This window comes from Urocitellus parryii, chromosome 1, assembly GCF_045843805.1.
Source record: "Urocitellus parryii isolate mUroPar1 chromosome 1, mUroPar1.hap1, whole genome shotgun sequence".
In the NCBI taxonomy this organism is placed as follows: Eukaryota; Metazoa; Chordata; class Mammalia; order Rodentia; family Sciuridae; genus Urocitellus; species Urocitellus parryii.
In genome coordinates, this window is record NC_135531.1 from 90,800,978 (window position 1) to 90,814,491 (window position 13,514).

A 13,514-nucleotide genomic window follows, 5' to 3' on the forward strand; every position below is an offset into this window, starting at 1 on the left:
CTTCAGTGACTATAATGTCAATTCAGTGTCCTCTTTGTAGCTCTTCAGTGTCTCTGCACAGAAGAAGCAATGGAATGAAGCAACACACTATTGGGGTACAAAAAAGGTATTTGTGTTCAAAGTGGGCTCATTAAATATTTTTTTTTCTTTCTTGTGTGTGTGTGTGTGTGGGTGGGTTCTGGGGCATGAAGTATTTCTCACATTATTACATAAAATTATAGAGGCTTTTAGTTTATAAAAAGAACAGGATTCAGACCACTTTGAGTGAATTTCCTTAAGTATAGCTTATTGGAAATGAATTCATTTTAGTGAATTTTAATTTAATTTAATTTTAAAAAACATTTTTTTAATTAAAAAAAGTCTGTAGGTGGGCAGGCAAGCTGGGATGCTATGTGAATTACAATGATCAAGTATGGAATTTTGCCAGGTACTGTAATGCAATCCCAGCAACTCTGGAGGCTAAGGCAGGAGTTTTGATTGTGGGTTCAAAGCCAGTCTCAGAAAAGTAGTGAAGCCCTCAGCAATTCAGTGAGACCTGTCTCTAAATAAAATATAAAAAAGGGCTAAGGATATGGCTCAGTGGTTAAGTGCCCCTGAATTCAATCCTTGGTATCCCCCTAACCCCCCAAAAGAGAAATTTTAGCCTAAAATTCCCCATCAACATAAACCATTAAAGGAAATTATTAGAGAATAAAACTTTTCTATTTAGACAATTTGACCTTTTATGTTGTTGAAAGTTAGTAAATTAACTAAAGGTTAATTTATACCATTCTGCAAAATTTCTCCATAGCTTCATTTTCTACCTAGCTCATTCTCCAAACACCTCAAAAGAGCATACTTTATGGAAATTAGAAGATGATAGTAAACACATATTGTATTAATCATCCCCCAGATAATAATGTCACTTAACTTGTTTTGGGAAAGAGTTACTCTTCCTCTTCAGCTCATAATCCCTTCAGAAGGAAGCTCCCACAATGACCTCAGACTCCCCCTCTTCCACCTCTGAAAATTGCCACACTGACAACCAAACTCCCAACACATGAACCCATGAGGGAAACACTTAAACCATGTCCAAATCATAGCAGTAGCCAAACCAGCATGGTACCACATGCTAGTCCACCTAGAGCAGTGAAACACAATAGAGAGCCCGGAAATAAGTTCACACATTTACAGCCAACTAATTATTGTCAAAGGTGCTTAAAATATGCAATGGGTAAAAGACAGTCTGTTCAATAAATAATACTGGGAAAACTGAATATGCACATGCAGAAGAATGAAATTAGACTCTTACCTCACACTATATTCAAAAATCAAATTTAAAAAATTAAAGATTTAAATGTAAGACCATGATACCATTAGAACAAAACACAGGGTAAAACATTCATAATATTCTGGGCAACAGGTTTTAAAATATGACCCCAATAGCACAGGCAACAAAAATAAAAAACAAACAGAATTACATTGAATTAAGCAATGTGTGTGTATCAAAGGAAACAATCAGTAGAGTGAAGATAAAAATCTGCAGAATGGGAGAAAATATCTGAAAACAATATTCCTGATAATGTGTTAATATCTAAAATATATAGAAAACTCAAAATAAGTCAATAGCAAGAGAACAAATAACCAAATTTTTAAAATGGGCAAAAGATTTGAATAAATGTTTTCACAGAGAAGACATACAAATGAGGAAGAGGTATGTGAAAAAAATGCTCAATATCACTAATCAGAGAAATGCAAATCAAAACCACAATGAGATATCACAAATCACTCCAGCAAGAACTGATGTTAACAAATGGACTAATAATAATAATAATAACACAAAAAAAGTGTTAGGATGCAGTGAAAAAGGCATACGTGCACACTCTTAGAGGGGAAGGTAAATTAGTACATTAGCAGTTACAGGAAACAGTTTAGAAATATCTCAAGATATTAAAACTATGACTGTCATATAACCTAGAAATCCCACTACTGGGTACATATACAAAATAAATAAAATCAGTATGTCTGAGAAATACCTGTATCCCATCTACATTACAGCACTATTCACAATAGCCAAGACATGGAATCCACCAAAGTGCCCATCAATAGATGAATGAAGAAAATATCAAATATGTATGCATATATGTGTGTGAGTACACAATGGAATACTATACTAGCTTTCTATTTTTTCTTTAAGGAAATTCTGCCATTTGCAACAACATGCATGAACACGGAGGACATTATGTTAAGTGAAATAAGCCAGGTACAGAAAACCTGCATTATCTCACTCATATGTGGAGTCTAAAAAATTTGACTTCATAGTCACAGAGAGTAGAATGGTGGTGACCAGAGGCCAAGGGAGCTGTAGAGGCAGGAGTTCTGAGGAAATGTTCATCAGAGAGTACAAAAGTACAGTTAGGAAGAAGAAATTCAAGAGATGCAACATACACCATGGTGAATATAGCTAATGAAGACATACTCTTGAAAAATGCTGAGAGAATATATTTTAAATGTTTTCACCTACCAAAATGATGACTGTGAGATTAACACGTGTTAATTAGCTATATTTAGTGATTCCACAATGTATACAAACTTCAAAACATGATGGTAAACATGAAAAATACATGTATCTTTATGTGTCAATATAAAGAATTTTAATTTTGATTTTTAACAGTGTAAAGTAAAATGTTATCAAAATGTTTAAAATCATTGTTAATTAATTTTCATGAAGTGTCAGCTATTTATATATACTTATGTAGATTTTATTCATGTTTAATCTTTCAGAAAACAGCTTCATTTTTTGGTTCCTGGGATTGAACCCAGGGGCACTTAACCACTCACTGAGTTGCTTAGGGTCTCTTTAAATTGCTCAGGCTGTCTTTGAACTCTCCATCCTCCTGCCTCAGCCTCCTGAGCTGCTGGGATTACAAGTGCACCACAGTGCCCATCTAGAAAACAGCTTTCTGAGGTATACTTGATTCATAACAAATTGGATGTTTTAAAAAATGCACAACTTGGTTAATATTTTGTGGTTTTGTTTGTTTGTTTTTAGTATCAGGGATGGAACCCATGGCTATTAACCGCTGAGCCACATCCCTACCCCTTTGTTTTTATATTTTGAGGTAGGGTCTTGCTAAGTTACTGAGGCTGACTTTGAATTTGCAATCCTCCTGCCTCAGTCTCCTGAGTGGCTGGGTTTATAGGCACTGGGTAACTTGGTTATAACTTGGTTTTGACATATGCTGACACTGTGAAACCATCACCATGATCAAGGTAATAAACATGTCCATCATCCCCCAAATTTCCCCCTTATAATTCCTCCTTCCTCCTTTCTCCTGCCGCCTTCCTGTCCCCAGGCAATTACTTTCTCTCACTATAGATCATTATTCATTTTATAAAATTGTATACATATAAAATCACTTAGGGGCTGGGGTGTGGCTCAGTGGCAGAGCACTTGCCTAGCATGTGTCAGGCACTGGGTTGAATTCTCAGCACCACATATAAATAAATAAAATAAAGGTCCATGGACAATTAAAAAAGAAAATCACTCAGTATGTGTTATTTTCTTCTGGTTTCTTTCTCTCAATAAAATTATTTGTGGATGTGTTTCCTTGCTGCACAGTATTTCATGTGTGGATTTGCCAAAACTTGCTTCTCGGTTCAACTATTAAGTGAAGTTTGGATTCCTTCTTATTTTTGGTTATTACAAATGAAGCTGCCATGAATATTGTGTACAAAATACACAAGGAATTAGAACTTAAAAAAGACTTCTTATCTTTTTTGGCAACAAATCAGTATGTGGCTAATGGCCATTCCTCCAAGGAAGAAGTTGCCCAAGAGTTATCTTAATGCAGTGAGAAAAACAGAGACTGAGGAAAGAAATTCAAAAGCCCCAGGACAACTGCTGCCTGTCTTTTTTTTTTATGAGTAGTTTATTTCATTTCAACAAGATTTAACCATGTTGTAACATGTGATGGAATTTCCTCCTTTTTCAAGGATGAATAATATTCCTCTGTGTGTGTGTGTGTGTGTGTAATCTCATCCTTTATTGATGCCCACCCTCCATTCCAGTACTTTCAGAAGTAAACAAGGACACTGCCCTGTTTCTATGCCAGTACATGAAAGGACATCAGAAACAAGACAAACTCTATTGTCCTCCATCCCATTACAAAATTCTCTTTCCATTCATAACATCTCAGTCTTTATATACTTGCTACTCATTTTAGTTTCAAAATAAACCTTTTGAAAACCACATAATATCAAAACAGAACCAGTTGAATTTAGTAAGTCCTAAATTATTATAATCATTAAAGTCAAATTCCGAATTTTCTTTCCTAGCCAGAAGTCCTTCATTCATAAATTCCTCTGGAGTTTGCCAGAATATACCAAAAACCGAAGTCTATTTTGAAATCACAGTAAATAGCCAGTCAACTGCCCTCTTTTTATGTAAGCTTGTATATGTTGGGCTTACTCACAGATCATTACCAAGGAAATGCCTTAAATTATAATTGTAAGTTCTTTCAAGGAATGAACTGAATCATTTGTATATTTGTATCATTATTCTCACCTGATTCAACACTAAACACATAGTAATTGCTTTGAAATTTTTAAATTGTATTTAATTTGTTCTTTTTAGGTATACAGACAGTAGAGTGTATTTTGACACATTATACATAAATGGAGTATAACTTATTCTAATTAGGATCCCATTCTTGTGGTTGTACATGAAGTGGAGTTATGCTGGTAATGTATTCATATAAAAACATGGGAAACTTATGTCCGATTCATTCTATTCTCTTTCCAATTCCCATCCCCCCTCCCTTCCCCTTCATTCCTCTTTGTCTATTCTTCTATCCACCCGCCATGCTTATTGTGTGTTAGTATCCACCTATCAGAGAGAACATCCGGCCTTTGTTTTTTTTTTTTTGTGTGTGTGTGTGTGTGTGTTTGTGTGTGTGTGTATGATTGGCTTATTTTACTTATCACGATAGTCTCTAGCTCTATCTATTTACTGGAAAATGCCATATTTCATTCTTCTTCATGATTGAGTAATATTCCTGTGTGTGTGTGTGTATCACACATTTTCTTTATCCATTTATCTGTTGAAGGATACCTAAGTTGGTTCCATAGCTTAGCTGTAATAAGTTGAGCTGCTATAAATATTGATGTGGCTGCATCACTGTAATATGCTGATTTTAAGTCATTTTGCGTATATTCCAAGGTATGGGATAACTGGGTCAAATGGTGGTTCCATTCTAAATTTTCTGAGGAATCTCCCTACTGATTTCCATAGTAATTGCACCAATTTGCAGTTCCACGAGCAATGTATAAGCAAACTTCCCCGCCCCCTACACTTTGCCAACATGAAAAATGCTTTTGTTAACTAAAGAGAATAACTTTAATCTTTTGAGGTCACTAGGAAAATTGGTGCAGACTTGGAGGAAGAGAACTTATTTTTGATCAGAAGGAAGATAGTATATCACTCAATTCATTATGCATAAGCAATTTTTAGTCACAGTCGGCTTCCTTGTTCAATAATGCCAGACCTTACTAAAGATAACCCAGGGTCTCAAATGAGTCTTGGGGGGAAAAAAGGCTCCTAAAAGGTTATTACATTTGCATAAACATTTTTTCTGTCTCAAAAACTGGAAAATGCCACAATGTCTATGTTAATTTGAGCAGAGATGTTTAAGTTTTATTGAAAGACTTAGGGTCCATGATAAATAAATATAGTCATTGCATGATTTCTCTAACTAGGAATACAGTCTACTGAACTAATGTCTGGGGAATAGTCTCACAAGCACAGATCCTGAAGAGGTCAGTGACCACTAGCCAACACATGTTTACGGAGGCCATTTGTGAACAAGATCCAGTTCAGATCAACATCCTCGACATCTGACCTTTCGTTTTCCGTACTAAAGGCCTATATCCAGCATTTGGCTTCTTGCCTCATCACCAAAAGGCAGGCTTATTTTTCCAAAAGATAAATATTAATAGCCTAGCAAACACATGTGTGGTACAGAAGGCAGAGAGCTAAGAGTTAGACATTACTAATCTGTAAATAGGCCAAGGGCTTCCAGAACTACTTTAGTATAGCCTCAACCTCAGAACACTTAAGAACAAACAAGAGAGAGGAGACTGTGTCAGCTCCCAGAAAATAAATGTGCATTGATGGAAAATTAGAGGTGGGACATTGTGGTGCTACAGGAAAGAATATGGTGCACACTGATAGCATCTATCATTTTCGGGAGGCAGATATTGCATGGCAAATGTTTATGTCTCCAAAGCTCTGCAATATATGTAGGTCTTTCCTCATTTAATGAAGAATGAAAATTGCAAGTTTATAAGTTTAAATGATTTTCTGGAGTGCTATGGAATTAGTAAATGTCAGAGATAGCTGCATTCAGTGAAGATATGTACCCAACTTTTAGTCAGTTCTATAATTGCTTTTATTCCCTGCCCTTGGAGCAACCTGCAGCCATCCCCCTTTTCCCTTCACCCCTTTTTCCCTAATGCTAACAATCCATTTTAGATATACCTAATTTAGGTATATCTAACTTTCTTCTCATCACGCTACTCAAATCTTTTCTAAATAAGCATACATATCTTCTGTCTACAGAGACTTCTCAAAATAGAAAGAAATGGTTTAAAGGAAAAGACTTTGAGGTGTTGGTTTCATTTTCACTGTTTAGCACTTTATCTCACCATATACACTCACAAATACAATAATATGGTCACATCCATTGCAGCTCAAGTGGCAGGACACATTTTTGGCAAGGGAGACACTTACAGCTGTAATAGCTCATGGAGTAGCAGTTACAGCTGTCAGACCACAATAAGTGACTCAGGACTTCAAACAAATAGTCCTTCAAGGTCAGAAGTCCAACTCCAATAGAACACGAAAGAACTATGCTATAGTTATCCTAATAGTTATCCTAATAGTTGCTCTCTTGGACAAATGTCCCTCCTGTCTATCACCCCTGTGTATAAAACAGTGCAAATAGAAGATACTTAATAAACAGGTGAAAGGAAATAAAGCTTTCTTAGATCCATGAATCAGATTCCTAACAGGAAATGGATGGCTCACTCCAAGAGATTAATTGACACATAGGCACCAAGGAACATTCAATAGCAGGAAGCTGCTTCCACTCTTAGGCCTGAGAGCAAGGGGAGAATGCTATTTCCAGAGTCTAAGGAGAGTTGGACCTAGAAGAGACAGAATACCAGGACAGCAACCAGGCAAGGAGAATGCAAGAAAATACAGTGTAATTAGGCTGTTTTCTTCATCTCCCATTTTTCAAACCTGCACCAGATGGTGAAGGAATCCAAGATATATAATTGGTTCACAGAGGCCAGATTTTCTGGGCACAGACAAAGATACAGCCTTCCTCTGGGCAGGCTGCACTGGAGGAATAGAGGAGAATAGATGACACACAGTTTTGGGGAGGGGTTTTGGGAAGGGGAATGAGACCTTATTTTACCACTAATTGTGGAAGAAAAACAGGATGGGTTATCATGAAACTAAAAGATTTTAGATGTTATCTTAGATAGGCAGCTCCTGTTTTCTACAGGTAGTTGTCTTGCAGAAACTATGTACATAAAGATCATCAGTACAGGCCTCTGATCATCAAAAATAGTGTTCACCTCAGGCAGATGTTGAATACTATTCTTAGCTAATCTTCTTCCTTCTTCCCTCTGTAAAAAGAAGTTTCCTCTTAAGTAAAAATAGAGAACAACATGGAAAGGGCATACCTGACATTCTCCCACCTGTCCCTTCTTTAAGTTCCTTTTATACGACTATGCTTTTTAAACAAAGATTGTAACCACAAGTCAATAATGTCAAAAACAAAGCACCAAATGACATTGAATGAAGATGTGATCAATTAAGTTACTATCAGGCTGGGGTTCAGTAGTAAAGCAGATTCAAACTGAAAGAGATTTTGAAATGTCTATTTTGATAAATCAGGAGGATCAGGTGAGTAACACTGAGATGTCTGGTATAGATATCATGAGTGAAATCAAAGTTAATTTGCACTCATATGACAATCTTTGTCATCTGATTTTTTTCCAGACAGGATTTCCCAAATAAGTCAAGAGTTTTCTGACCTATAAAGACATTCAAAAAGCTGGCACTTAAATCTCATCAATTTAAAAACTCATTAATTTAAATCTGTGTTCTTCTACCACTGTCAATACTACTCTTCTATCCATTGAGAAAGAAGTAGTAACTAGCACCGTCTTGGGGGAAATTCTGCAAGTCACGCTGTTAACTCAGGCACAGCATTGGAGGTTGCTACTCCAGTGCCATATCAGGACTGGGAGCAGAGGCTGTTGTGAAGCCCCAGAGTGGTTGAGAGTGCCCTGTGAAATGAGGTGAACCTCAGCACATGTCCTCTCATTCCCTTGTCTCCCCAAAGGACCTGTCAAGTCATGGCCCCATCTGGGCCTTTTCCTGTCCCAGCATCTTCATCAGAGTCCCTACCAAAAGGTGATTCCTCTTCATCATATCTGAAAATTCCTGTTTATCAAATCTGAAAATGTTTGTCATTAGAAGGTATATACAGTCTACCCTACATAAAGGTGATATACTATCAGTAGGCTCCAACAGGCCAAGTCAATGGGATGAAAAGCACAGAGAACAGGCCTGGGCTGAGTCGGTCAGAGGTGGACCATCACAATTGTCCTGGCTCACTATATTTGGGGGATGCTTCTCCTGAGAAGTAAGTGTGGAAAAGGAGGAGGTTTCCAGACTTCCCTGATTCACTCCTTTGCTTATGGCCTGACATCCCACTCTGGAGCTGAACGGGTCTAGGGCACAGGTGAGCTGCCTGCTGTCTGAGCAGTCTGCCCAGCACAAGCATCTTCATACCTAGACTGAACACAGAGCTTCAGATGTGTGTGACCAGCCACAGGAAGTACAGTTTACCTTTCCATTTCAAGTCACTCTGCCTCTGTTTTTGCAAACAAAGATTTCATTACCCTTCGGCCAAACTGTAAGTTTACATTGACTTTCCTTCTACCTAACCAAATCTTCAAAATTCACCAGAAACTATTTATAATAATTCCCATCGAGGATATATATATATATATATATAGATAGATAGATAGATAGATAGATAGATATTGATATTGATATAAATCAATCAGACAGACCTCAATTTATGGTTTGGCTTAAAAATTTTCAACTTTAACATGCTGTTAGAAATGACACATATTCAGTAGAAACTATACTTTCAATTTTGAATTTCGATCTTTTTTTTAGGCCAGCAATATGTGGTAAGATATCCTCTGGGTGATTTATGGGTGGCAGGAGTAAGCCACAGCTCCCAGTCAATCACTCAATGACAAAGGCAACTAACTGATACTCTGCAGCACACTGTGATGCCACAGCCTTTTGGACATAAATATTTAATTAATTACATGAGGTGTTCAATACTTTATTATAAAATGGGCTTTGTGTTAGACAATTTTGGGTAACTATGAACCAAGTAAGTGTTCTGAGCCTCATTAAAGTGGTCTAGGCCAAGTTATGATGTTAGAAAAGATAGGTGTATTAACAGCATTTTCGAATAACAATATTATCAGCTTACGATGGATTTATTGGAACATAAACCCATTGTGGAGGGAGGGGTGTAAACATAAAATGGGAAAACGCTTTAACACTTATCTCTACAGCTCTATAATATTTTAGGAACAAATAAAATGAAAGTAAATATACAAGAAGAAAAAGAATAAGAAAAAATAGGAAAAGAAACGTGTAGCATAATAAAATACCCTTTTTATGCTGGGTCAAAAATAGGTCTCCATCAACTTGACTCATAAACACCTTTATAGAAAAATGAGTGAAACCTTATTAATAGTTTTTAGAGCCAATATTTACTTGGCTACTATATAATGAATCCACCTAGAAATATGAACGTAAAAACTAAAAAGTGTTCACAGAGCAAAACACCAAAAATCAAATTTAATATCTGTTCAATAAAGTCCACACTTAAACCTATATCTGATATGTATTATGGATATAAAATAAGGATCCCCTAAAGATGTTGGAAAAGATACATTTTTGATAAAATATAATTCTCTTCAAGTATTTTGTGACAAATGTTATGTGACAAAAACATTGACTTATTCTAAGGTGGAGCAGAAGCAGAATAATAAATAAATAAACTTTGCTGGAACACATGCATAATTTCTTAATTTCAAATTATTCAAAAATATTATTGGTGCCTTCCAATACTAAGCCCTACATCACTAACAGTGTCAAATAGAGCCATGATATAAAGACTCAGTTAGCAAAAATTCCTATCTTATATGACAGCTAGATTTAAACTTTTCTTTTTCCCCCACCAAAATCCCTAGGTCTTAGGAATCTTACAGAAAAATTTGCATGTTTTCAGAGCTCTATGTGTGTGTGTTTAAAGTATATTTTTGTAGAAAATATTTTTATGCATTTAGACACGTAATAAACTTGACTATTGATCAGGACATCATATCTACCAGGGACTTTCCATCATAAAAAGTTATTCAGCCCCAAATCTTAAATTTACTCTACATTTGCTTTATAATTTCATATCCCATATCTCATCAAACAACAAATCTCATTGGTTGTCATCAAAATATATCCAGAACCTGCCCTCTTTTCACCCTGCTTGTTATTTTTACCTTCACCCACATCACAACCCACTCTTACCTGGATTGTGTGGCAGCAACTCTGGGCCATGTCTCCCTGCTTCTTACTTTGCCCCAAGACAGCATATTCTCAACACTGCAGCCAGAGTTAAGGATAGTGTTTTCTAGATAGTGTTGTGTCAGCTCAAAGCTATTTACTGGCTTCATTTTTCACACAACAGTGTTTGGCATATTAGGGACTCAAGAATTTGTTGGTTATGTCTTTTATAAAAGTTTACCAGGAGATTTTATGGCACACATTTGAGAGCCACTGATCTGTGAAACAAAAAATTTGCTTAATGTAAACCAATTTAAGTTAGACAGACTATTGGAACAAAGAATAAATGTACAGAATACAATTCTTATAAGGTCTTCTTTAAAATATACTGGCTTTGGTTGTCTTATAAAATAATAAATTTTAATTATTTTTTCTGTCTTAAAATTTTAAACATTTAGGAAGAAATATACCCATTCAGAAAACCAAGACACAAGGGACTGAGGAAAGGCCAGAAAGCTTAGAAGTCTCAGAGAGAGGGGAAGCCAGATGTGACTGTACGGGACAGTATTGGATCAAGAGGAAAAAATAATAAATATATTGAAGTTGGTAACTGCAGTGTGGTTATGTAAAAAGCATTGATAATCATTGAAAATACTGAAATTGAAATGGACCATGATGCCTGCAATTTATTCTCAAATATTTTGTGTGTGCAACATTTTGGTGTGTATTTTTGTACCATATTCCATTGCTGTAACCAGTGAAAGCAAGAACAGAACAGGGAATGCAGCAGGAGTCAAAGAATAAACAGAATATTTGTCAGATGCATAATATTTGGGGAGCAGTGAGAAACCCAGAAAAAGTAGCAAAAGTATCCTGAGGATGACTAGATTGACTTGAAAGCACAAAAAACAACAACAACAAAAAAAAAACCCTGAAAATATTAATAGTATTGTGAAAGATTCAAGGAACATGCCACAGCAGGTAGGGACAAGAGTTCATACAACATAAATGATTGCTTTCAATGTGGCCACTTTAAACTCTCCAGAAGGAACCCTGAAAATTTTTAGTTTGTACAATAATAAATAAAAATAAAGTGATTAAACTCTTGGACCCTATAGACTTTGTCATATCATTTATCATAGATGCTTCTAATTGACCCTAAGTATTCATTTTCCTTTAATTCCTTAGTACTTGACATGTGGACCTCAGTTGAACCCTTGACAGAAGAATATATTTCACCTCTAGTTTTACCTATATGACCTTACCTCTAGGTTTACCCATCTGGCTAATAAAATAAAAGTGTAAATGTTGTGCAAACTTCTGGAAATTCTCCTTAAAAATACAAATATGATTACCAGTGCTCCAGGCACCATTTTGGTCCATGATGAAACATGCAAAGGAAGGCCAGAGCAGATGTGTAGAAGAAGCCAGGGTTTATAATTATCCTGCTATACCAGTCCTGTATGTCCTATATCCAGGCTTCCAGAGGGGAAATAAATATATTGGTTATTGAGAAATTTTTGCTACATGCAACCATCTGTAATTCTAGCATATAGAACTCTTCATCATCACCAAATACAGGACACCTTTGTTTTTCACAAACATAAGGTTTTCACTCATTCAATCTGCTTGGTCCCGTATGAAAAGCCACAGTGAATCAGACCACATGCCCTGAGAGTAAGTTTTACAAGCAGAGCTACTACTAGGCAAAGAAACTGCACAAAACTGTTCTTGAGTCAACCCATCCACTGGTGTCAGACTTCAAGACAGTTATTACCGATCTTATCATATTTCAATTTACAGATTTGTCTTCATTTTCTAAAGTAGAATAATTTGATCTCTTCCTCAGATAAGTGTAACACTCACAACTTGGCCTCTGTCCACAAATATCAGCAAGGGCTTGGCTGAATGTTAATAATGGTTAGCTAGCATCTATGCTCATTTTCCATTGAGAGTCCATATTGGCATGTGTAGTCAATAACAACAAAGGAGTATCAGACTTGCTGAAAATTGTTCTACTTCCCTCCAGAATAAACAGCTTCGTGTTTCTGGCCACACTTATATAAATGCTTTGGAAAATCAGATTCTTGGAATCATAGTACCAGCCTAGAGAAGCAGCAACCATCACCAGTAGAAACAAGGATTAGGAGAAACATCTGGATATGGGGATATCAACTAAAGGTCTGCAGCCAGATTTTTCTAGTTGCCCTTAGATTCTAATTTTCCCCGAAAGGTTATGTTTGGGTGAGCACCTGAATTTTTTCTTATTTAATAGTCTGTCTTTCTACAGCCATAAAATAAATAAGGGAAGTCAACGTTTTCATCATTCCTTCTGAATCACTCGGACCCAAATATCATTAGTGATGATAAATGACTATTTGAATTAGGCGAAGACACTGTTGAAATCACATTTAGCAGTTTATGACTTGGTGCTGGAAAATTTATCACTGAAGTAACAAAACAGAAAAGAAACTTCTAATACTGCCAGGTGAAGGCAAACTCCTGCTGGAAATTAACATCTATTCATTACGCATCAATTGAAGATGATTTAGACATTATCAAGAGTATAAAAACCACATCAAGCACAACACTTGCCATATTTGGTGCAATTACCCTTTAATTTTCTGTATTTCCTTGTTTAACATTTTTTTGTATAAATATCACAGGCTCAATGGTAAAAACAGTAGAAGTCTGCCAGGAAAGATCAGCACCAAATCAACCTTTGTCCATCTTTGTTTCTCCAATTTTCTTACCAGAACCTCCACTTCCTCTGATTTGAAACTGCTCCATATTTTCATCGTGGTGGGCTCCTCCAGACCTTCCCAGAACTACTTGCCAGTACTCTGTACTTTATGAGTCTACCCATTCT